The sequence below is a fragment of the Schistocerca piceifrons genome, chromosome 2, assembly GCF_021461385.2.
Source record: "Schistocerca piceifrons isolate TAMUIC-IGC-003096 chromosome 2, iqSchPice1.1, whole genome shotgun sequence".
NCBI lineage: Eukaryota > Metazoa > Arthropoda > Insecta > Orthoptera > Acrididae > Schistocerca > Schistocerca piceifrons.
This window is the reverse complement of record NC_060139.1, coordinates 64,051,275-64,074,785: the sequence shown is the minus strand read 5'-3', so window position 1 is coordinate 64,074,785 and position 23,511 is coordinate 64,051,275.

Sequence of the window (23,511 nt, the reverse complement as noted above, 5' to 3'; positions counted from 1 at the left end):
ATTTTCTTTTGAATATTAAAGCTGATATCGTCGACAATATTACTTTTAGTTGCCAAAAGTGCAGCCAGTCTGGAATGACACAGTCGTAAACAATGTTTGAATAAATTTGGTCAATGAGTTCGCTGTCAGCAGTGGCTTTGTTTCACAACTCACTGTTGAGTTTAATGAGGCAGGTAGTCTGATCAGTAGGTCATGTGCCTTCGCCTATTTGTAAAAGCTGTTGAGCAAAATGTGGTGTTGTTTCGTCTTTCAACAGTTCAAATCTCATACTGTTTGTTCGTCGCAGTAATTGTATGTGTAGCCATAGATTTTTTTTTTTATTTTTATTTTTTTATTAAGCGCGCATTGATCCCGTCTGCTGGTATTGACTTGGGGATAGCTGGGAGTATCTGCCGAAAATCTCCTGAGAGTATGAGTAGAGCACCCACCTCTTCAGAGTTTCAGAGTTTCCTCGCAAGTCTTGTGATGCTCTGTCCGTGGCTTCGAGTGGTTTTTTTTATGTGCCATTGTGCATTCGTCCCAGAAGATAATTGTAGCTTGCTTTAGAAGTTCACCCCGTCCAAATGCTCCTGAGATATTACATATCGGGAATTGTTCTTCGGCTATATTCAACGGTAGTTGTAAGGCGGAATAAGCAATTCGTCCTCCCTCCATAAGTGTTGCTGCAATGCCGGACGGTGACAATGCTAGAGCGTTGTGTTGTCTAACAATTATTTACGCCAGCAATATATTTATTAGAAACGATTTCCCGGTACCGCCCGGTGCGTCGAAGTAAATGGTTCTGTCAGTATTGTTGTCGATCCGGTCCATGATAACGATGTAAAATTCCTTTGGATTATCTGTGAGAAGTGGTTCGTTGATGTTGTAGCTATTTTCCTTTGTAATTTCGAAGTTTAACACAGTGATAGCATCTTTTCGTGGTGCTTGCATCCCAAGTTGTACTAAGGTCTGGTTGTTTATTGCTAAACATTTATCTTCTTGGCGGATGAGTGATTCATTGAAGATGTTTCGTTGAAATCGATGGTCAGTTCAGGATTACGTTGTCGAATATGGTACAGTATCTCATCACTCATACTCTCTTTGAAGGATTCCCATAGCTGTTTTGGATTGAATAGATTACATGTTGTTAAAATTACGACGAATAAATCTCTCATTTGTTCAGCTGAGGCTGTGTGAGAAGATTCTTGTAGTATTAATTCCCTGTGGTTATCGTTTTCCCGTAGCTCTGATCACTGGCATGATTATATATACGTCTAGCATAGGTAATCGTCAACAGTTTTGAGATCTGTAAAACTTGTTGGTCGCCATATTTCGTGTAGCAACATCCGGAGACAGACACATTCGGCTTTGTTCGGATATACGGCGTATACTCGGCCTAAAGCGCCAGTTTTCAAGATTGCTAGATGATCTTCTACTGGAATTCTTTGGTTTCGTCATTGGAAGATTTTTCTTGTTGTGTTCCACGTATAATAGTTAGGGACGTACTCATATAGTAATGTTCTCGCAAATGGGTCCGTTTGGCACAGTTGGTAAAAAGCTGTCAATGTTGTGTTCCGAGGAGGTTCGTTTTCAATTATTCTGGCTGTGTCTTTTGTGAAGTAATCTCTCTGTTCATTCTCCAAATGTACTGCTAGATGTTGCAGAGTTGGCTCGTGTTCGTGTATGGGAAAACCGAAGATCCGTCACACTGCTTCGTTACTGTTGATGCATCTTCCCATTTGATACTCGAGGATCTCGTCGAACTGTTCTGTTGTCGCTACCTTTGGCTGTTTGAAATACTGCCATGTCACTGCTTTTGTTCACATACGTACAGACATATTTGATGGATTTCCCTGAACTGCAGTATTCTATTGTACATTTATGTAAGCGTGGGACATTTTGGAAAGCAGTGTGTTATCTGTTACTACCCATTGGTTATCTATTTTCAGTTCGTCGCTGCCTTATATTCGATTTTTGCTGTGAAACCACCGTTTTTGGGTGATATTCTGTATTTGAGATAGCCATCAACGCCGGCTTTTATGCCGTCGAAATATGGTTTTGGGTATTTTTCTTTACATTTTTCAGCTCTCATACGTGGCGAATTGAGGTTTAATGGCCCGCATGGTCGATGAATCATGTTTTTCACTAATATGTCATACAGTTCCGGATCTTCTTGTGAACTGGAAAATTCTGCTCGCATGTTTTTGTCGATATCCGTGGAGTGAATTGCGTCGTGTAGCCTTATGAGAGACTGTATGAGTCCATCCAACATCTAACGTTTCCAAAGAAGTGTTATTTTGTGATGACTTCAATATATCTTTTTTTTTTGTCGGAAAACTTGGGCTATCTTGTCGTGTCGACGTGTGGGGACTTGCCCGTATCTTAGATGTTGTTTCATTTCTGGCCTCTACGAGTTACATGTGAATCTTATGAAGATGTTAGGTCGTCCACATTTTCTTATGTCGGTCATGGCATCTTGAGTGTATTCGTGCATGTGTCTTGGACTTCCTACGTTTCCGTCATTTACGATTGTGTCTCTAAGGTGAAAATATTCTTTCGTGAGTAGTTTCTTCTGATTCAGTCTTATGTAAATCAGTTACCGTTCCGCTTCTATTTATGCATACGTATTTGTCAGCAACTGTTGGAATAAACGACAAGTGTTGAGAATATGATTGTATGTTTCATTGTCTCTGATCATCAAGCGCTAAGAATAGAACTCCTTGTTCGTTTCTACACCTATTTCAGGTTGGCTTTGTTTCACATTAAAATGATATTTGTCCTCTTCGTCAAAAAATATTAATGGATATTGGAGGGCACCTTATAAACTGTGTGTCTCTGCATTGCGCTGTAGTCGTCTCCTCTTCGTTGTACAATTATGCCACGGCTTGAGTTTTCACTGTCTACAAATACAATGGCGACTTCGTCTATGTGAGGTTCATTAAATTGACGTTAGTGTTCTCCATGTGGTCTTTTGTCGGCTCGAACTTTATAATCATCAGAAATCATTCTGTCTAGTGCTGTTTTGAGTATGTGAATCAGTTGAGTGTATTCGTGTAAGATCCTCTGTACATCTCGGACTACTTCTCGTCTCAATGCACTGATATTTATGCATCGTTGATCAAGCATCGTCGATCTGTTTCTTCATTTCCGATTAAATGTACTTGCAGAAATTTACGATTTTCGTTGTGTAGTGGTATTAATGACCCCATGTTGTGATACATTTGTACTTGGATGGAAAAAACACATAATCTATTTCATCTCTGTTAGTCTTGATCGAAGTGACACCGAAAAACGTTATTCGGAAGCAGGCGTTGTACGCTTCTATATTTTGAAGAAAGTGTTTTGATTATGGAGTTCCCTGGTTACGTAATGTAAAAATTTCGGCAGAGGTGTTAAGAAAGGTGGTAGCAGAATTTTTCCATTCATGGAGCAGAATCCTGCTGTTTCTCTACTGAACTTTTTCGTGTTGCAAAATCGGCAGATGTTATCCATTTCTACGAACAAGACGTCTTTGTGTTTGTTACATGCTTTCGTCGGGTCCTATTTGGATGCTTCATTTGCTATGTTGTGCTGTTTACTTGTCCTCGTCCGCGCTTCTCGGAGGGTAATATTATCACGGCTGACTTGAGTTCGCAGTCAAAATTATGGATTTTTCAAAAAATGGTTCAAATGGCTCTGAGCACTATGCGACTTAACTTCTGAGGTCATCAGTCGCCTAGAACTTAGAACTAATTAAACCTACTAACCTAAGGACATCACACACATCCATGGCCGAGGCAGGATTCGAACCTGCGACCGTAGCGGTCGCTCGGTTCCAGACTGTAGCGCCTAGAACCGCACGGCCACTCCGGCCAGCATGGATTCTTCAGTCCGTTTGTTCCTTTCCTCTTCGGTTTCTCTGCTTCTCACGGTACCCATTCTCGTTCGTTGAGGACTTAAACGTACTTCGCGCCCTTCATCTGTTTCGTTTTCCGGCTGTTCTTTTTGTTTTCGCTGTTTTGTTTCAGAACTGGCATTGTCTAAAATATAAATCAAATCAATTTTTGTATTAACTGGCACTAAGTACACTTTACATACTCTACACACTTTGTTTTTGATTTATATTCAGTCACTGTGTTACTTTCACTACTCACTTTTCACTGTTTGTCTTTATTCACTCACTGCACTACTTTTTCGCTTCCTCCCCTCGTCACTGATAAAAAAGTGATTTTCGACCCCACGACGGGGTTTTGCATTATACCCCTACCGACGGGTACTCCCATCAGTGGCAAATTCAAGAACACACCAAAAATGCTTCGAATGGTCTACAGTGTTCCAGAACATTCCACAGCATTCGAGAGTTTTATGGAAAATTGCACAACGATTTAGGATGTTCGGGGATGTTCCCAAACATTCTGGAATCTTCTCGAATGTTCCAAACTATTCCCGAACATTTTAGAACATCCCAGATCATTGTGGAATGTTTCAGAACATTCATTATTGTGGAATGGTCTCGAATACTCTCGAATTTTCGGAATGTTGTTGAATATTGTCGAATGTTCTGGAATGTTCTAGAAATTTCTTTAGAGTGGAACTTCCCAATTCTTGTTTGTTCAAACGCACGCCCATCAGGTGAAAACGGGAACCTTGCTCATGGATTGTGGATGGAGGGCCGCCACACCATATAACTCCCTTGATCGTACTGGGACTCGCTTCTGTGTTTTAGCGGCACGCACATTGTACACTTATTTGTATAAGAATATTGATTTAAGAATTTGCTGCCACTGAGCCTTTCAACAGAATGAACCATACATAACTTTAGTCCGTTTAAAATTACTTGATAGCTGACGGTTGTCATTTGCCACTAGGGTGTTGCGACATCGGCCGCCGATTACCTCTGGATTATAGGTAACATACAAATACGCCATTTTTTTTTTTTTTTTTGGTCATCAGTCTACTGACTGGTTTGATGCGGCCCTCCACGAATTCCTTTCCTGTGCTAATCTCTTCATCTCAGAGTAGTACTTGCAACCTACGTCCTCAATTATTTGCTTGACGTATTCCAATCTCTGTCTTCCTCTACAGTTTTTGCCCTCTACAGCTCCCTCTAGTACCATGGAAGTCATTCCGTCATGTCTTAGCAGATGTCCAATCATCCTGTCCCTTCTCCTTATCAGTGTTTTCCACATATTCCTTTCCTCTCCGATTCTGCGTAGAACCTCCTCATTCCTTACCTTATCAGTCCACCTAATTTTCAACATTCGTCTATAGCACCATATCTCAAATGCTTCGATTCTTTTCTGTTCCGGTTTTCCCACAGTCCATGTTTCACTACCATACAATGCTGTACTCCAGACGTACATCCTCAGAAATTTCTTCCTCAAATTAAGGCCGGTATTTGATATTAGTAGACTTCTCTTGGCCAGAAATGCCTTTTTTGCCATAGCGAGTCTGCTTTTGATGTCCTCCTTGCTCCGTCCGTCATTGGTTATTTTACTGCCTAGGTAGCAGAATTCCTTAACTTCATTGACTTCGTGACCATCCATTCTGATGTTAAGTTTCTCGCTGTTCTCATTTCTACTACTTCTCATTACCTTCGTCTTTCTCCGATTTACTCTCAAACCATACTGTGTACTCATTAGAGTGTTCATTACGTTCAGCAGATCATTTAATTCTTCTTCACTTTCACTCAGGATAGCAATGTCATCAGCGATTCGTATCATTGATATCCTTTCACCTTGTATTTTAATTCCACTGCTGAACCTTTCTTTTATTTCCATTACTGCTTCCTCGATGTACAGATTGAAGAGTAGGGGCGAAAGGCTACAGCCTTGTCTTACACCCTTCTTAATACGAGCACTTCGTTCTTGATCGTCCACTCTTATTATTCCCTCTTGGTTGTTGTACATATTGTATATGACCCGTTTCTCCCTATAGCTTACCCCCTACTTTTTTCAGAATCTCGAACAGCTTGCACCATTTTATATTGTCGAACGCTTTTTCCAGGTCGACAAATCCTATGAAAGTGCCTTGTTTTTCTTTAGCCTTGCTTCCATTATTAGCCGTAACGTCAGAATTGCCTCTCTCGTCCCTTTACTTTTCCTAAAGCCAAACTGATCGTCACCTAGCGCATTCTCAATTTTCTTTTCCATTCTTCTGTATATTATTCTTGTAAGCAGCTTCGATGCATGAGCTGTTAAGCTGATTGTGCGATAACTCTCTCACTTGTCAGCTCTTCCGTCTTCGGAATTGTGTGGATGATGCTTTTCCGAATGTCAGATGGTATGTCGCCAGACTCACATATTCTGCACACCAACGTGAATAGTCGTTTTGTTGCCACTTCCCCCAATGATTTTAGAAAATCTGATGGAATATTATCCATCCCTTCTGCCTTATTTGACCGTAAGTCCTCCAAAGCTCTTTTAAATTCCGATTCTAATACTGGATCCCCTATCCCTTCTAAATCGACTCCTGTTTCTTCTTCTATCACATCAGACAAATCGTCAGCCTCATAGAGGCTTTCAGTGTATTCTTTCCACCTATCTGCTCTCTCCTCTGCATTTAACAGTGGAATTCCCGTTGTACTCTTAATGTTAGCACCGTTGCTTTTAATGTCACCAAAGGTTGTTTTGACTTTCCTGTATGCTGAGTCTGCACTTCCGACAATCATATCTTTTTCGATGTCTTCACATTTTTCCTGCAGCCATTTCGTCTTAGCTTCCCTGCACTTCCTATTTATTTCATTCCTCAGCGACTTGTATTTCTGTATTCCTGATTTTCCCGGAACATGTTTGTACTTCCTCCTTTCATCAATCAACTGAAGTATTTCTTCTGTTACCCATGGTTTCTTCGCAGCTACCTTCTTTGTACCTATGTTTTCCATCCCAACTTCTGTGATGGCCCTATCACTTTAAAAATCCGGTTAGTGTGTAAAGCAGAGCAATGTTGGAAGTGGCAGCGAAAAGATATGTCGGCAAAGCGAGATGCTGTGTCGACAGCCCATTTTAACTGACTATTGACTGAACTGCGGCAGGAGACGAGTCTTGTAGCCGTGATTTAAACTCTTGTCGTAAGCTAACCACAACCTCGCGTTCTGAGAAAACGGCGATCAACAATATACGGCAGAAATAAAATCACAATAGCTTCGTTCACGGCTACTAAAGCTGACCTCTACGAGCAAACACAAGACGGAAAAGTTCAGTTTCAGCGCTAAAAAGAAACTGCAGTTTCTTGAGTTTCTTGCTGTCGTTGGTTACCTGCAACTGTCCTCTCACTGGCTACACGAGCTGTCGCGTTACCAGCCGATGGCCAGTCCTCATTGGCATTTGGCTGCAGATTATAGAATACACAAGCAGACTTGGGTCGCGTCTCGTCGGAAGTATCCAGTAGCGTTCAGTTAGTGTTGTGTGTGAAACGTGTGTACTTCATTAGCGTCGTTATGTGTGTGTGCTATTTGCTTTATAATGTATGATGAACTACGAAACAAAAGTGCCAGACCCAAGATTCGGGATCCAGTCAAATCAAGAAAGAATGCCGGAAAAGGAACAGGAAATGAAATAACCAAATTGTTGTGGCAGTTTGGCAACGGCGGAGGCTTCGGCCGTGACGCTGAGCTCTCTGGTTGGAGGAAACCAGCTCCACCGTGTGAACTGTCGACTGTCAACTATTTTAATCAGACTATAATTGGCAGTTAACAGTGCAGTGTGATCTAACAAGTATCCCTCGATAATTCGTATTTGAATAATGTGATAACCTAGAGGCTTTGTTAATATAAAACCATCAGGTAATAAATTAAGATCAAACCTCACCAAGTGTGAGCGCTACAGTGAAAATATGTCCCACGTTCAGCTACTTACAGAATTATAATACTTGTTTCGGTCCTGGGTCAAGTAAGCGATTGTTTATGCTGTGTCTGGGAGCAGGCTCAAGAAAGAAGTGAGATGCGGTAACACATATATTCTTCTTAGTGCTAATGTAATTGGCACAATATGTTTGGCAACTCGTTAATCATTTAATTACATCCTGGGTTAACACAGAGTTATCCTGCTAAATCAACTTGATATGTTCATGTCATTTCCATTTATTAAGGTAGGTCATTTTCATTTATGACGGAGCATCGCGTAAATAAATTTTAAGCTTTTTAATCTACAACTGTTTCACTCTTACTAAAACCAAATAAACTAAACTCCTCCCGAACAGGCCATGAAGGCCCAACGGTGTCGACCGACCGCCGTGTCATCCTCAGACCACAGGCGTCACTCGATGCGGATATGGAAGGGCACGAGGTCAGTACACCGCTCTTCTGGCCGTATGTCAGTTTCCGAGACCGGAGATTTCACTCTTACACTGCAAATTAATTGCGCCGTCAATCTACTGTATATGGCAATGAGAAAAAATGCATGCAGCACACACATGCTAGCTAAGACTGGTCGCTCTGTGGAGTGGAAGCTGATATAACTGTTAGTTGCATTTTTGCAAAAATGGTTCAAATGGCTCTGGGCACTATGGGACTTAACATCTGAGGTCATCAGTCCCATAGAACTTAGAACTATTTAAACCTAACTAACCTAAAGACATCACATACATCCATCACCGAGGTAGGATTCGAACCTGCGACCGTAGCGGTCGCGCGGTTCCAGACTGAAGCACCTAGAAAAGCTCGGCATATCGGCCGGCGCATTTTTGCAGAGAAGCTAGATACATAAGTAGCCCTTTGGCTTTTTGCTGTCGGAACTACAAGTAGCCAGATCCAAAATCAGCAAGGCAATCTTAGCATATAATCTCCGCCGTTAGTCACCATAAATCTCGATCCCTTACGGAAAAGTCTGACGGTGAAAAAATTATGAAACTGCAAAATCACTGACGTGTTAAATTTTCTGCTTCTGCTGACATAAGTTTCAGTTTCTTGTGAACGCACAGTTTGATTGATTACTAAAGCTTGAAGTTTACGGAACGCTCATGATTTCTCTTGTCTTATTAAAATATGCTATCATCGTAAGGGTACCAACAAAATATTATACAGCAATAGTCTTACATGGCTGTGTTAATCTAGTTGGAGTTAAAGAAGTTATCAAAGGATTTTCGTCCCAAAAACAATGGTAGTTCAAGAAAGCGCGAAAAATGAAAGTATTTGAGAGCGCAAGATCAAGAGAAAAATTTTGGTGAGGGGTGATCTTCCTACTTAGCAGCTGGTCAGCTATATTTTTCAAAGCAGCATCGCTCAGCGCTTGACGCACTCATCTTGATCGTTTTCCAATGTACGTTTCAGTTGTTGGTAACAAAAGGCACCTGATAAGCAAACACCACTGGGGAGCATTTCCTAGTACACAACACCCATCTTAGGTCACCAGTGCAAAATATTATCTTCAGTATTCGCCCACTCCTCTTTGAATGGGGGAGTGTGATACCCCTGTAACTAACTTTTAAACCTTTCCCATTGAATACAAATGTCGCTCAATGTGGGTTACCGTTCTTCACCTTTGCCAATGACGTGGCACACTGACATTGAATAAAGGGTCTAAACGTTGTTTAACGAAGCCCGTTGGTCTTCATGAATATGGCAAATAGTTCACATCAAAAAGAAAACTATTTCTGATGGTCTTTCTTCGATGGTTGTGGCCTTATACGCTGCTTCCGCTGCCATCATTCATCTTTTAAATCACAAGTGAACTTTTGCGTGTCATAGTCAGTTTTTTAAATCTTGAATAACGCCCGACGTTTCCTTCAACTATACAACCATCAGTACGTCACTGTAAGTACAATACTATAATCTCAAATTAAAAATTTCAGTTGATACTCTCATAGCAAACTTCTTGGCAACACGTCCAACAAAAATGCCACGAACTTATGCACCAAGACGATTTTCAGTTAACTACCGGCTGCAGTAATTGTAGATTACATACTTCAGTATTTGCCACGTCGTATCCAGCATGAGCAATGAACACACCACTGTGGTTACAGCGCAATGCTCACTCTCTTATCGAAAGTATTTCATGCAGAATATTAAAGTACAATAATAAATAATTTCTTGCTCGCCAGTGCAAGTACAGAAACACGCGTCATGGGAAGGGATCGGTGAAAAGTGTCCTCTGAATCGAGAGGAAACTCTAAACCATAAATTTTCCTACCTGGACAGTTAGCCACGAGAACTTTAACTGAAATGATTTTGTATGTTTTTGCAAGTGCTGGTGACTTCGAGAGTGAAACATAGTATTTCAAATATTGCATCAAGCTGGTGACTGTGGCGTACAGGTGAAGTGATATTTAAAAATAGGGCAACGACTGGGCTTAGACTTCCGATTTTTCGTATACACTGAGCGATATTTTTCACTAAAGCTCAAGCATATACACCACCAGAACAACTCGAGCGAAAGACAACAGTTCCTCCAGTTAACTTCAACATGCTGCAGTATTGCCAGTTCGTGTTGATGGCTGGACTTGGAATTCTGTCGAACAGCCAGTTTTATTGCCGCCTTTAAGTGCGCGACTCCGAGTGCCTCTCCGCAGTTGCCGGCCAGTTGCCAGACTTCGTGTCAAAGACTATTATTACAAGGAATATGAGTGAACAGGACAAAAACATGGCTTTAATTGTCATATAAGGCGTACAAATAAATAATAAATGACATGTAGATGCAGTTGGTATGGTTCCCAAATAGAGTGGCAAGACAGGAAATCGAATATCTCTCTCTCTATGGGTGGAGAATGACTCTGCAGCTGCTCTTTGACCTGATCCAATCAATCCAGATTGTCGGGAAACTTCTAGCTTCAATTACCTCTTTATCGCCTTTCTACACTCCACGGAGATTTTGTCGAATGCCTGACACTCCTGACGATCTAGGAAACACAAAATTAATCGCTAGCTCATGCCCTAGGAATTGACTGTAACCAATATAACTTGCTATGGAGGATAATGTGAACCACAACGAACTATCTATGGCAGGCAGGCAGGTGCTCAGTCGCATTTGATAACTGACATATCGAAACACGATAAGCAGTCGCACGTGATGCTACTGTAGAAGGTGCGCTCCTGGCAGACCATAGGTACTGAGATTTCTACAGTACTCTTAACCCTCCTGAAAAGGATCCTGCAGTGGTTGTAGAGAAGCTTACGAGTAGCTTAGGAAAACATGAGAGATGTCAAGGCAGCTGAGAAGATAACCACGTTGGCGGCATTTGCATGTATGCTGCTGCTGATGAATCCTTACTTATGACAAATATACATCCTCATTGTTGTTGTTGTCGTCTTAAGTCAAGAGACTGGTTTGATGCAGCTCTCCATGCTACTCTATCCTGTGCAAGATTCTTCATTTCCCAGTACCTACTGCAACCTACATCCTTCTGAATCTGTTTTGTGTATTCATGTCTTCGTCTCCCTCTACGTTTTGTACCCTTAATGCTGCCCTCCAATACTAAATTCGTGATCCCTTGATGCCTCAGAATATGCCCTACCAACCGATCCCTTCTTCTAGTCAAGTTGTGCCACAAATTTCTCTTCTCTCCAATTCTATTCAGTACCTCCTCATTAGTTATGTGATCTACCCATCTAATCTTCAGCATTCTTCTGTAGCACCACATTTCGAAAGCTTCTATTCTCTTCTTGTCTAAACTATTTATCGTCCACGTTTCACTTCCATACATGGCTATACTCCAGACATGTAGTTTCAAAAAAGACTTCCTGACACTTAAATCTATACTCGATGTTAACAAATTTCTCTTCTTCAGAAACGCTTTCCTTGCCATTGCCAGTCTACATTTTATATCCTCTCTACTTCGACCATCATCAGTTATTTTGCTCCCCAAATAGAAAAACTCATTTACTACTTTAAGTGTCTCATTTCTTAATCTGATTCCCGCAGCATCACCCAGTTTAATTCGACTACATTCCATTACCCTCATTTTGCTTTTGTTGATGTTCATCTTATATCCTCCTTTCAAGACACTGTCCATTCCGTTCAGTCCTTTTTTGCCATAGACATCTGAACTGTAATAGCGATTCGAATGGTACAACAGATGCAAAGCAAGCAGGTAACGCATCTATAGCATATTGTCACTAAAGATTATCCAGACTTTGCCACCGACGCTTCCTGTACATGTTTCGTCGTGCAGAGTCGTTTTCGTAATTTTATGTGGGAGGAAAATCAAGCATGATACTAGGTGACGTCACGTGTTACTGCCCACTGTCACGACCGTTGTGAACAGCAGATACTTGTCGCATCGTTTGCAGTCCACCCGCTAGTTCTTTTCAAAAGTGGCATATTCTTGGCAGCTAACGTTATGATCAGCTTCCATTCCCAATCGGTTGTTCACTTGTTGCAGACTGATGATCGTTTATCGGCCACATGACAAATGGGGAACAAAATAAAGACGTGTTATGACACCAGTGAATAATTTGTATTATTCTGGAGGTAGTAAGTTGAGGGAAACAGTGATTGGATGATATAGAATAAATAACTGAAGATGTTGGGCACAAGCGCTAATGTGAGTTCCAGACTTTTGGCATCAAGTTAACGAAAATATTAATGAAAGAAAAGACAATTAGGTTTGCATCAAATTTCAAAGGGACTATGCAAAGCTAGGAATACATTACCACTTGGTACTGTGTACGGCCTTAATCCTCAGACGTTCAGCTACCATTAGGTACTCTCCCCTCCCCCCTCCCCCCCCCTCTCTCTCTCTAGGCGTATATGGCATGCAGCCAATACAAAGCGCCAATATCTTGTTATCCCCTTATCGCCAAACAAAACATATGATAATATCTCTCAGAATTTATACTACGGATCAGCTGACACTTGGCACTCAACAGTGACAATTAAGCATACACAATACTTCCGTAAACAGGACGCTGCTTGTGAAATAATCTGGTGACCAGCGTGCGTGAAGGACATATATTGCGTCATTTTATGCCACACACAGAGAAATGCGACAGACTTTTGACTTGCAGGAGAAGCCTTATACCGAGAATTTTCATCTTACTTTTTCCGTATTTTGATATAGATTCCCGGATGGTTTCTTCCATGGATCAATGGCTGTATCCTTTATCTATCGTTCCGTAATACATCTGCATCTAGATGGATACTCTGTAAATCACACTTAAGTACCTAGCAGAGTTATAGCTAATGATTACCCTCAAACAATATTAATGTCACAAAGACACTAAATAATATCTTTCCTGCATTATAGGAAGTATGAAACACGTCTACAACTGTTCCTCACCAAGTCCTCGTTTGATGGCACTGGAAGCAAAGAGTCGAGTTGTTTGCTAATTGCAGGAATAAACTTCTTCCATTAACAATTGGTTTCGAGGGACATAGAACGAGGAAGAGAAACACCAAGCCACTATTCTACAAGAATATTATTGGTTTCCTAAATTTCCGAAAATAATAATGGTCCTAATAGTTTTTTGTTGAGGGTAGTCATGTTTAGTAAATAAACTGCTGCAAAAAGCTAAGGAGAAAAAAGAGAACTCCAGCATTTTTTATTCCATAGCATCTTGCCAAAGACTTGTACATAGAGAGAAGGTAGCTTATGGAAAATATGATGCTACTGGTGTATACTGCATCAGTTGAGGCAGCTGTTCTGCCAGATCTGTGGTGCAGACTGCCAGAGGGTTTAGCATTACGTTCCAAGAACACCAGAGTCTGAGGAACTGAAAATCTACTTCAAGTAACCACTTACGTGATTCTGGCCATTCCGTAACAGATGGAGTTAAGACATTACAATATAGTACCCAACTCTGATTTTCTTTCAAGGACACAATATGACGGTTTTTCCGCTGCTGGGTTATTGGTAGTATTTCGGCCGCTAGAAAGACGCAGCGTAGTGTACAGTGTAGAGTATGTGCAATGAGTTTATTCCATGATCAGTTAGTTTAATACATGGGTGGTCGATTGTTACAGCGCAGCGTCTTACGTCTCTTGTGTGCTTGCACGCTTGGTATTCCGGATGCTTTCTCTAAACGCGAGAACGACATTGAGTTTCTTATTGATACACAGTGAGCTTCATTCATTGGTATGTGCCATTGTGCAGAAGGTAATCTTGTTATTATTACAGTGTGAGCGTCACTAACTTCGTTTATGCCGTGGTGTAAAAGTTATCTTTTTTTTGTATGTCGTGTTGTACAGAAAATTGTACTGAGAAATTTTCATAGGTAGTATTGCAGATGATTGATAGCAGCTTTGCTTTAGTTATTAGTTCGTGACGGGAGTGGTCGTAAATTCATACTTAGATATGTGCTAATGGAAATACTTTTAATTAAATCAGAGAGTTGTCTTCTATTTTTTGTCGTATATTTAACTAAAAGCCAACGTCCTTGCCGCAGTGGTAATACCGGTTCCCGTCACATCACCGAGTCAAGCGCTGTCGGGCTGGGCTAGCACTTTGATGGGTGACCATTCGTTCTGCTGAGCGCTGTTGGCAAGCGGGGTGTACTCAGCCATCGTGAGGCAGACTGAGGAACTACTTGATTGAGAAGTAGCGGCTCCGGTCTCGTAAACTGACATACGGCCGGGAGAACGGTGGGCTGACCACATGCCCTTCCATATCTGCATACAGTTGACACCTGTCGACGAGGGTGACACGGCGGCCGGTCGGTGCCGTTGGGCCTTCATGGCCTGTTTGGACGGAGTTTAGTTTTTTATGATTAATTAAAGGAGCTAACTTGTCATTCTGTTGCCTTTGACCACCGGCCACGTATTGTAAACTATTATTGAAACCTATTATTGAAACCTATTATTGATCCCCACCAATCTGCTGAGTAAAGTCGATATGAATTTCGCTTTCATTGTTTTAAATGTTTTTTATGTTGTAATTCTCTTGTTGAGTTCTTCTCTCAAGAACTGTGTTGGACTGTAAATTAAGTTCTATATGTGTTGCTTGAGGCTTTCCCGACGAACTAGTTGTAAACATGGTTCTCGGGCGAGAGGTCGGATGTCACCGTGAAAATACGACAATATTTCGTCGGCGCAACTGACCCACATATTCAGATGCGCCGCATTTGAAGATGTCGGTCTTGCCCGAGAACCATATTTATAAGTTTAGTTTTGGTATCATTTCTCTGTTGAAAAAAAAAAATGTCATGTTTAAAAAATTCCTTGCAAAACGGAGTCTGTACTTGCATAACACAGAGCCCAAATCGCACTCCACCGAAACGCCGTGAAACAATAGCACCTGTGGAACTTGATGGAATAGTAACAAACTAACAGCGCCACAAACCACTGTCCCATCATCAGGAGAAGAGGTATCACAAACGTCAGCACTACTGGATCAAAAGTAAGAGAACACTAAACTCAGATACGGTACATGTGATCATTGTTATGACTATCTTATCAAGTGTTCAAAATGATGACCTGGAGCACTGATACATGCTATCAAGCGGCTTCTGACAGACAACACTTCAAGATGAATCTGAGCTGGACTTATCGCAACACAGGCTCGTATCATATGGCATTTCATGTCATCGGAGTTTCTTCGTAGAATCCTCATTTAAAGGTTTTCCATTTTTAACCCTTTCAATGTTCAGACTTTTGACATTCCACATCCAGGGCTATGGTCTCAGGTTCGAATCCTGCCTCGGGCATGGATGTGTGTGATGTCCGTAGGTTAGTTGGGTTTACGTAGTTCTAAGGCTATGGAACTGATGACTGCAGATGTTAAGCCCCATAGTGCTTAGAGCCATTTGATCCATTTGAACCACATCCAGGCTCGCTGAACGTAATCCTTGCATTGGTTACTCAGTATTTTTCTTATGGTCACCTCTCCCTCTGCGGTTTTCTCCAAAGATCCAAACTGGGGACTAGTCCGGAATCTTTTTGCCAGAGGAGAGATCATCATCATACTTTCTCAATTACAAGACACATGTCCTGTAGATACACACTATGTGTCTTTAATGCAGCGGCTTCCATTGCCTTCTCCATCGTCATTGCTGGGTATTGCACCTTTTGGGGGAATAAGGAAAACTGAGATTGGTGAGAATAAATGGTATTTGAAACAATAACATTCAAGTAAACATGGATCTTTGATATTTGAGGGATAATGGTCACTGTGTGGTTGCGAGGCACCACTGACTTCAGCATGAAGTAATATCCTAGTTAGTACAAATGTGTATGAAATATCATCTTTCTCCTTTTACCGCCCATCTAATTGGGGTCAACCCCTATGGGCTACCTTAACTGGAAATACCGTAGTAGTGCAGCAGATTTGCACATTAAAATTTACTATCAATTTGTATCTGTCAAAGAAGAGGTTCCATGTCTCATCAGGGGGCTGCGATCTGTTCTTCACAAAACTATGTAATTTGCTGCTTCAGTTCTTCGACTACGTCAAATGGAGTGCTGTATACTTTACTTTGTGTCGACCAGACTGGAAAATCCCGGCTGAGGTGAGTAAATAGTTGAGGATGTATGTTGGAACTGCTACTCGGCGATGAAATCGTTAGCACAGGAGATGAATTCGTGGCGGACCATCTCTGACTTTCTGTGTAGTCCAGACTGGAAAATCCAGGCTGAGGTGAGTAAATAATTGAGGATGTATGTTGGAACTGCTACTCTGCGATGAAAACGTTAGCACAGGAGATGAATTCGTGGCGGACCATCTCAGACCATTCAGAATACAGAAAAAAAACATAAAAATCTTGGACGCTGAGACACGGGATTTGTTCTGGGCGAACTATCCAGTCTGACCAACATAGGAGCCTAAAAAGTCGTCAGCAGTAAATTCAATCATGTGATAGAGCTTGGCATCCAGTGACGAATGGTATATCTACAAACACTGCCATTCATCCATTGGATATCCCAAAGCTATGCCTATTGCTCTATGCAGCGTCAGGGATGGTGCTCCCTAATGTGTGTGTCCTATTTCCCACCCATGTGCCATGGATGATATTTGTGCATAATCAAATTAGGATGTACCCTAGAAGTTTCCATTCAAATATAGTTGTGCTAACTATGCCTGTACTTCATACTGAAGTCTGTGTCGTGATGTAAGAACACATTTCTGACTATCTTGAAATGCCTTGCAAATGAGCCCCTAATTACTGGAACATTCTAGCTTCTATTCTGCATAATTCGAGCTCTGTCAGTTGTCGTTATTAAATGTGATACACGGTATATATTGCAATATATTATGACCCTACAACACTTCCTATGTGCATTACCGAAATTACTGTCGCCTTTGTTAACTTCATCCAGTTTAGAACAACTTAATTCAACATTAAGGAAAGCGCCGTCCCTCTGAACGAACCTGTTGTTGATGAGCGGGGCCAGACGGAAGCCGCGTCGCATCTGAAACGCGGCACTGGACTGCGCGTACCGCAGCGAGTCGACGCGCCGCAGGCGGCAGCTGGGCAGGGAGAGGGAGCGGTTGGCAGCCCTGAGCAGCATGGCGCGCGCCGCCACCGCCTCCACCTCGAGCAGCGCCACGTGCTCCTCGCACATGACCCGCGCCACGTCCTCGTCCCGCCACACGTTGGCGCAAGGCCGGCGCTCCAGCACTGCACGCCACCGCGGCACCGCATGAGGGGCCAGCTCTGACTCCTGTAGACAGGCCGTAAGTTCCAGCTACAGAAACAGCGGTTGGTAACCCTGAGCAAATTGGTGTGCGCCATCTACACCTCCAGCAGCGCCATGTGTTCCTCATTCCCCCTCAGGCTGCGGAGAGATGCGGATCGCTGTTGTCGCTGTTGCTGCTCGAGATGTAGGGACGCGGAAGGAGACGCAAAGCTGCAGCCCTAGATGAGTTGCTGCTCACGCTAGCAGGAACGTCCGGCAACAGGAAGAAGAGGACTGCAGCGCAGTGCTTTCGCTGCCAAAAGCTTGGCCACGTCGCAAAGCACTGCGGCGGTGCAGTCGCGTCTTTGAAGTGTGCGCAAGCACATGACACACGCGACTGCAAGAAGGAGAAGGACACCCCTTGTACCTGCGTCAACTGTGGCGGCGCACACGCGGCGAACGCCCGTTCCTGCGCCTGCAAGGGGAATTGGCGCGGATCGGACAAAAAGAAGACGCAGAAGCAAGTGATCACCACGCATGAAGATGTGGTCTCCTGTACAGAAGACGTCGTCTCCAGGCGTGTAAAGGACGCTGTACAAGAAGCCACGTCCCCCTTCAAATCCGCCATGGTGGAAGAGAGGGTGGCCACGTTGGCGGAACTGGGTGAGGCTCGGCGTATGGTTGCTGTGCTGACGCAGGGACTTCCCTCAGCCAAAGAAGACTCCGCCACGAGAGAAGAAACCGCCACCCAGACAACTCGTGCACGAGAGAAGGAGTTCACAACGGTGGCCACGCAAACCTACGAACCTGCCGAAGAGTAGGGGACACAGCAAAAGAACACCGAAGCAACTGCACAAGAGGAAGAAGAGTGCGAAGAAGCACCATTCCTCCCGCCTCCGGACTTGTACAGCTCAAGTGCTGTACTGAAGAAGATTGCTAGTTCGCTTCGCCATGGTACATACCCCCACCACGAAAATCCCTATCCTTTTGTACAACCAAACCATCCAAAACCGCCACCCCGTCATCAACCAGTTAGCTATCCAGAAGGCCTTATAGGACTTTCCAGGGAGGATTATGAGCTGATTAATTCCTGCCCTATCTTCACTACTCTGCAGATGCATTGTGTAACCATTTCTCTGGGTTACAGAGAACAACTGGAGACAGAATACGTTACGTATCAAGCCAACACCGAGGAACAGTTCTCAGTCACCAGTAAGAAGAAAAAGAAAAAGCGTCACATCGACAAGAACAAGAAATTGATTATCAGCACTCCTCGCCAGTTCCAGGTATAATAAAACAGTCCAAGAAAGAAGCATCAAAAGATTTTTAGGGGAGTAAATGCCAAATAGGCCACAAACTTCCACTTGATCTTCCTCACATAGAGGAAAGTGAAAAAGGAGCAGAGAGCATGTGTTCCTCGCACATGGTTTGTATCATGTCCTCGAACAGCCACAGATTTGTACAGGAAAAGCATTCCAGCAGAGTGCGCCACTATGGTGCCTCTTCAGGGCCAATCTCCGAACCCCGCAGAAGTCCTGCATCTGCAACAGGGGAGGAAGTGGTTGCTGCCGTGAGAAGAATGGTGCACACTGCCACTGCTTCCACTTCGTGTAGTACTACATGTTCCTCAGTCGTGACAAGTCCCAAGCCCTCGTCAAGCTACACGTTGGCACATGGAGGCTGTTCCATCACCGTATGCCACTGTACCACAACACTGAAGACCAGCTGCGACTGCAGTGTACAAGCCACGCGTGGTGCCCTGTTATGGCCATGTTATGATTATCACTGCAGGGATAAAAATATAAAAACAAAGAATAGGCCAAGTAAACCCTGAGCCATGCGTGGCTCATGTTCCCACCATCATGTATTTTACACCCTGTTTTTACATACTTCCACCTCACTACGTTAATTTAAATTACTGCTGTCACTGAGTTGCTGCTTTGCCTGACCATGACCGGCGTTAGCAGCGCGTATCGATATATCCCCTCTCGTAGTATCTTTGCTCGACTGCTACTACTTCCTGATCGTTGTCTGTCGTAAGGGAGTTCGGGTCGCGAGTTCGGGTTTCCAGTCAGTTGGAGCGTGTCTGGAGCGCAGTCTGGACCTGGCAGTTGGGGAGTTGCAATGCGGCACTAGTGCAGTCGGGTTGGAGCAGTGAGGTCTGCGTCGACATGGCTCACCCGAACATTGCCGCCATGCATCACTTGAGCTGGGCTACGGTCATGGTGGATCGTTGGTTGGTCGTCCTACTGGACGACGCGTTTTGGCTCGCCGGTCGTTCATGAGTCAGCTGTGTGTTTATGCATTGACTCCCGATTTGTCTTCGTGTGTGCTTAGTTACTGTTGGTAATCATTCAGGTCTTCGTGCAAGTGTTTGTCAGGTTGTGTCTGTAGCTGACGTTATTTCCACTGATGACTATTTTAGATGTTGTCGGTACTGTGAAAGGAGTCGGTCGGTTGCTGCGGACCAAGGAAGTTATCTCCGTGTGGTGCAGTCAGCTGAGTCTGCTGGCAGCCCCTCCACAGTGTCAGAGTGTGTATGGAGATGTCCGATCGCTATGAACTTCGTGGTTCACCGACCCAGTACGTCAAAGTTGAGTGGTGTTTTAAGTACCCAAGCCACGTCCATTCATGTTGTGTTGTTCGTTTTGGTGGTTTGCAGTTGGGGATGTTTTCCTGTGAGCAACACCGAGTGTCTGAATTTAGCCGCCATGCTGTGGAATTAACTACATTGGTCGACTGCAATTCAACTGCACCAGCGGAATTTTCTGCCTTGTGGACGTTAGTGTTCCGGTTACCTGCCTTGGCCACTAACGTAATTTCAGCCAGTGTCCTTTACTCACCTGTTGTCGCTGCCCAACACGGTGTGTAGTTTTGACAGCTTAATACATATACATATTTGAATGTAGATAATCACGCCCGTAACGTTTTGTGTTTGAATTCTCATGTACCGATTGGTGGCAAGCAAGTCGTTTGTTGGTCGGTCTGTGGCTGTCTCTTGGTTGGGTTCCAAAGGATCAAGTGTAGTTGGGCTCACCACCTGTCTCACCTAAGTGAACGAGGGCAGACCGACCCCCTGGAGGCTTCTGAGTGCTGATGTCTTTACTGTCTTTCCCACGGGTGTTTAATTGTCTGTTTATAATCTATCATAGCCAATGATAAAAAAATTCTTGGTTTTATTGTGTTTTATGCAAGTAAGTTTTAATTCCGGCCAGGTGATATTTGCTGAAAGGTTATTGCCATTGTGTTGTCTTTTCTTTTAGTCTGGTTTCAGCTACTTAGAACTTTAGGCTTATGGTTATATTTTTTTTTAATTTTGGAGAATTAATTGTTGGCCTAGGAACCTTATTCTTAAAATTACCTTTCAAGCTTAAACTTTGTGGCTTGGAACCTTATTCTTAAAAATACCTTTCACGCTTAAATATTGCGGCCTTCTGGCTTCGAAAAGTTATGGTATTTTATTTTAAAATACTATTATGGGCCTTCAGCAGTTTGTATTGCATCTTGTTTATGTTTGTCTATCCACCCTAGCCTTGAGGCTTTCAGCCTAGCTGTGATATATATATATATATATATATATATATATATATATATATATATATATATATATATATATTAGTTAATTGTAACTGCGTGTTTTCAATCACTGGAAATCTACCTTATTGATTTTTAAGATTTCTTGTTTGGAGGCCTTCAGCCATGAAAGATTCGGAATTTGAAACTCGTAGTTGTAAAAGTTAGGCTGTGTGCTGCTTTGGTTGTAAATGTGTATTAAATCACAATAAATTACAATTTTCAGGTGTAACTGACTCCAACCTTATTTGGCCCTTTCCACAATCCTAATTGCCTGTTCTGCCCAGAGGGTTTAGCGGGCGTTTCAACCCCTTATTTGGTTGACAACCTGCTAGCTCTTGACTGATTTCCCAATTCAACTCATTACAGGAAGGATACCATTATTACAGTTTGTAAAGCAGAATTTGTAATTCAGCTGAGAATGTCATCGTATGGATAATACAGCTGTTTAAGTTGAAAGGGCAGTCACTGACAGAAGTAGAAGGTTTATCTCAGGGAATTGTGTTGGGAACCATGCTAATCATGTTGTATGTTAATGACATAACAGATAAAATTAAGAGTGACCTCAGACCTTTCCTGTAGATTATACAGTAGCAATAGGGCCTGTTTCAGCTCTGTGGCTCCCTTCAGACTATCTGTAGACAAACATATTTTGTTAACAGTTGTAGAATTGTGACTAATAACAACTTTGTGGCAGTGGGTGTTGCTACTTACATCCATATCGCACCGTTGCACTGTCTCTATGTTATAACTTTATTGCTGGCAAAAGAACCTTCAATTTCAGCCTAGTTTTATTAATCACTCAATTTAATCTTTACTTATGATTAGTAAAGAGCTGAACAACTGGTTTAAAAAATGTTACACATATAACAAACGACTCCCACAAAAAAATTCCGGAACACTAGCCAACAGAATAACAGACATAAAAGATGCACAGAATGGTTAATTCGTATCCTTTGACAATTCTAATTTATATACAGTCATACCAATCCAAGAAATAATAACTATCATGGAACTTGTTACAACATAGGTAGCTGCCTATGATAGCAATACAAGAGACCATGAATATACTGAAACTGTCACTAAAATAAAAATTATTGAACTTAACAACGATATACACACTGAGGAAGTGGTGTTGCAGTTGAAGATACCATTTTGTTTCCAGTACTTTGTTAGAGCTAACTTCAGAATTCCTAAGACTGTGTCCTTTTCAACATTCCTCGAATCCTTTACTAACTCCGCAGGTGCTAACAATGTAGCTTTGCATTTTTGCCGTCTACTTTCTAAGACGACTTATGTTCACTATTTCCACGAATGCTGCTACATTTCTCCTATTCCTAAACCAATCTTCCCGAACGTCGGCTTTTAGCAGTCTTCACATTATTCTGTGAATAATAAGTGGTAGCGTTTTGCACTCACAAATTTTTAAATTTATGGTCCGGTAATAGCCACACTTACCGAGATCTGGCATCTCTGTAATTTAGATTATTAAATTTTTCTTGTATTCTAACGGTATTTTGACTGTCTCAGATATACTGTGTACCAAGTGAAATGATTTTGTCATGGTTTGTACTCTAAAGGATATTAGCAATTTTGAGGGAATGTTGTCTACTCCAGGTGCCTTGTTTAAAGGTTATTCTGTCAGCACTCCAACAAATTATGCTCGCTTTGGTGCATCTCTCTACCTTCTCCATGATACTGACTTAAACTTTCTGTCCATTATATGGCCCTTCTGTAGTCTCCCAAGCATGCTTCATTTCCTGTGTTTTTATATTCTCTACTTTCATAAACTAATATACAAGCTTTAATCGTTTATCTGTTGCTTCCTCTTCTTTCCTTATTGCTGATCTTCCAACGGTAGCTTTGCTTTTCTCCAAAGGATTGCTTAATTTTTCCACATGCGTCAGCCGTATTTCCTATAGTCAAGCATGGCTCTACGGTTTTTCATTTCTTCTACAGCCTACTTTTCCATTTTCTACTTTGTGTCAATTTCAGATTTTTACATATCTATATTCCCTATGGATGCTTCATTTCCTCTATTTTTATATTTTCCACGTTATCCACGTAAACCAACATATTATGTGTTATACAACGATTTCTGCTGGGCATTGCCATTTTGTTTAGTTGTTCCTTTGCTGTCTTCACTATTCCATTCACCCAAGCTATCCCTTCATCGTATATTTGTGGACATTTCACTCGTTTCAGTTAAACGATGCTAATACGGAACGATGCGGTGCTACTGTTTAGTTGCGCTACTTTTCAGATGGCTTAGATTTTATTTGTGCTATTTTTTGCTATACTATTACTTCCATTTTCAATTGTAGATAAAACATTACGAAAGATTTGATTAAGCATGTTTGTAGATTCAGTATGCAGATCTTCCCGTAGCAGTGAAACAGTAGTTTAATCCATTTTGATTACGTTTTCTGTTACCAGTGTAGTTTATTTCCAATGTGGTGAAGAAGGAATTTGGATAAACTCTCGGCACTATCTTATT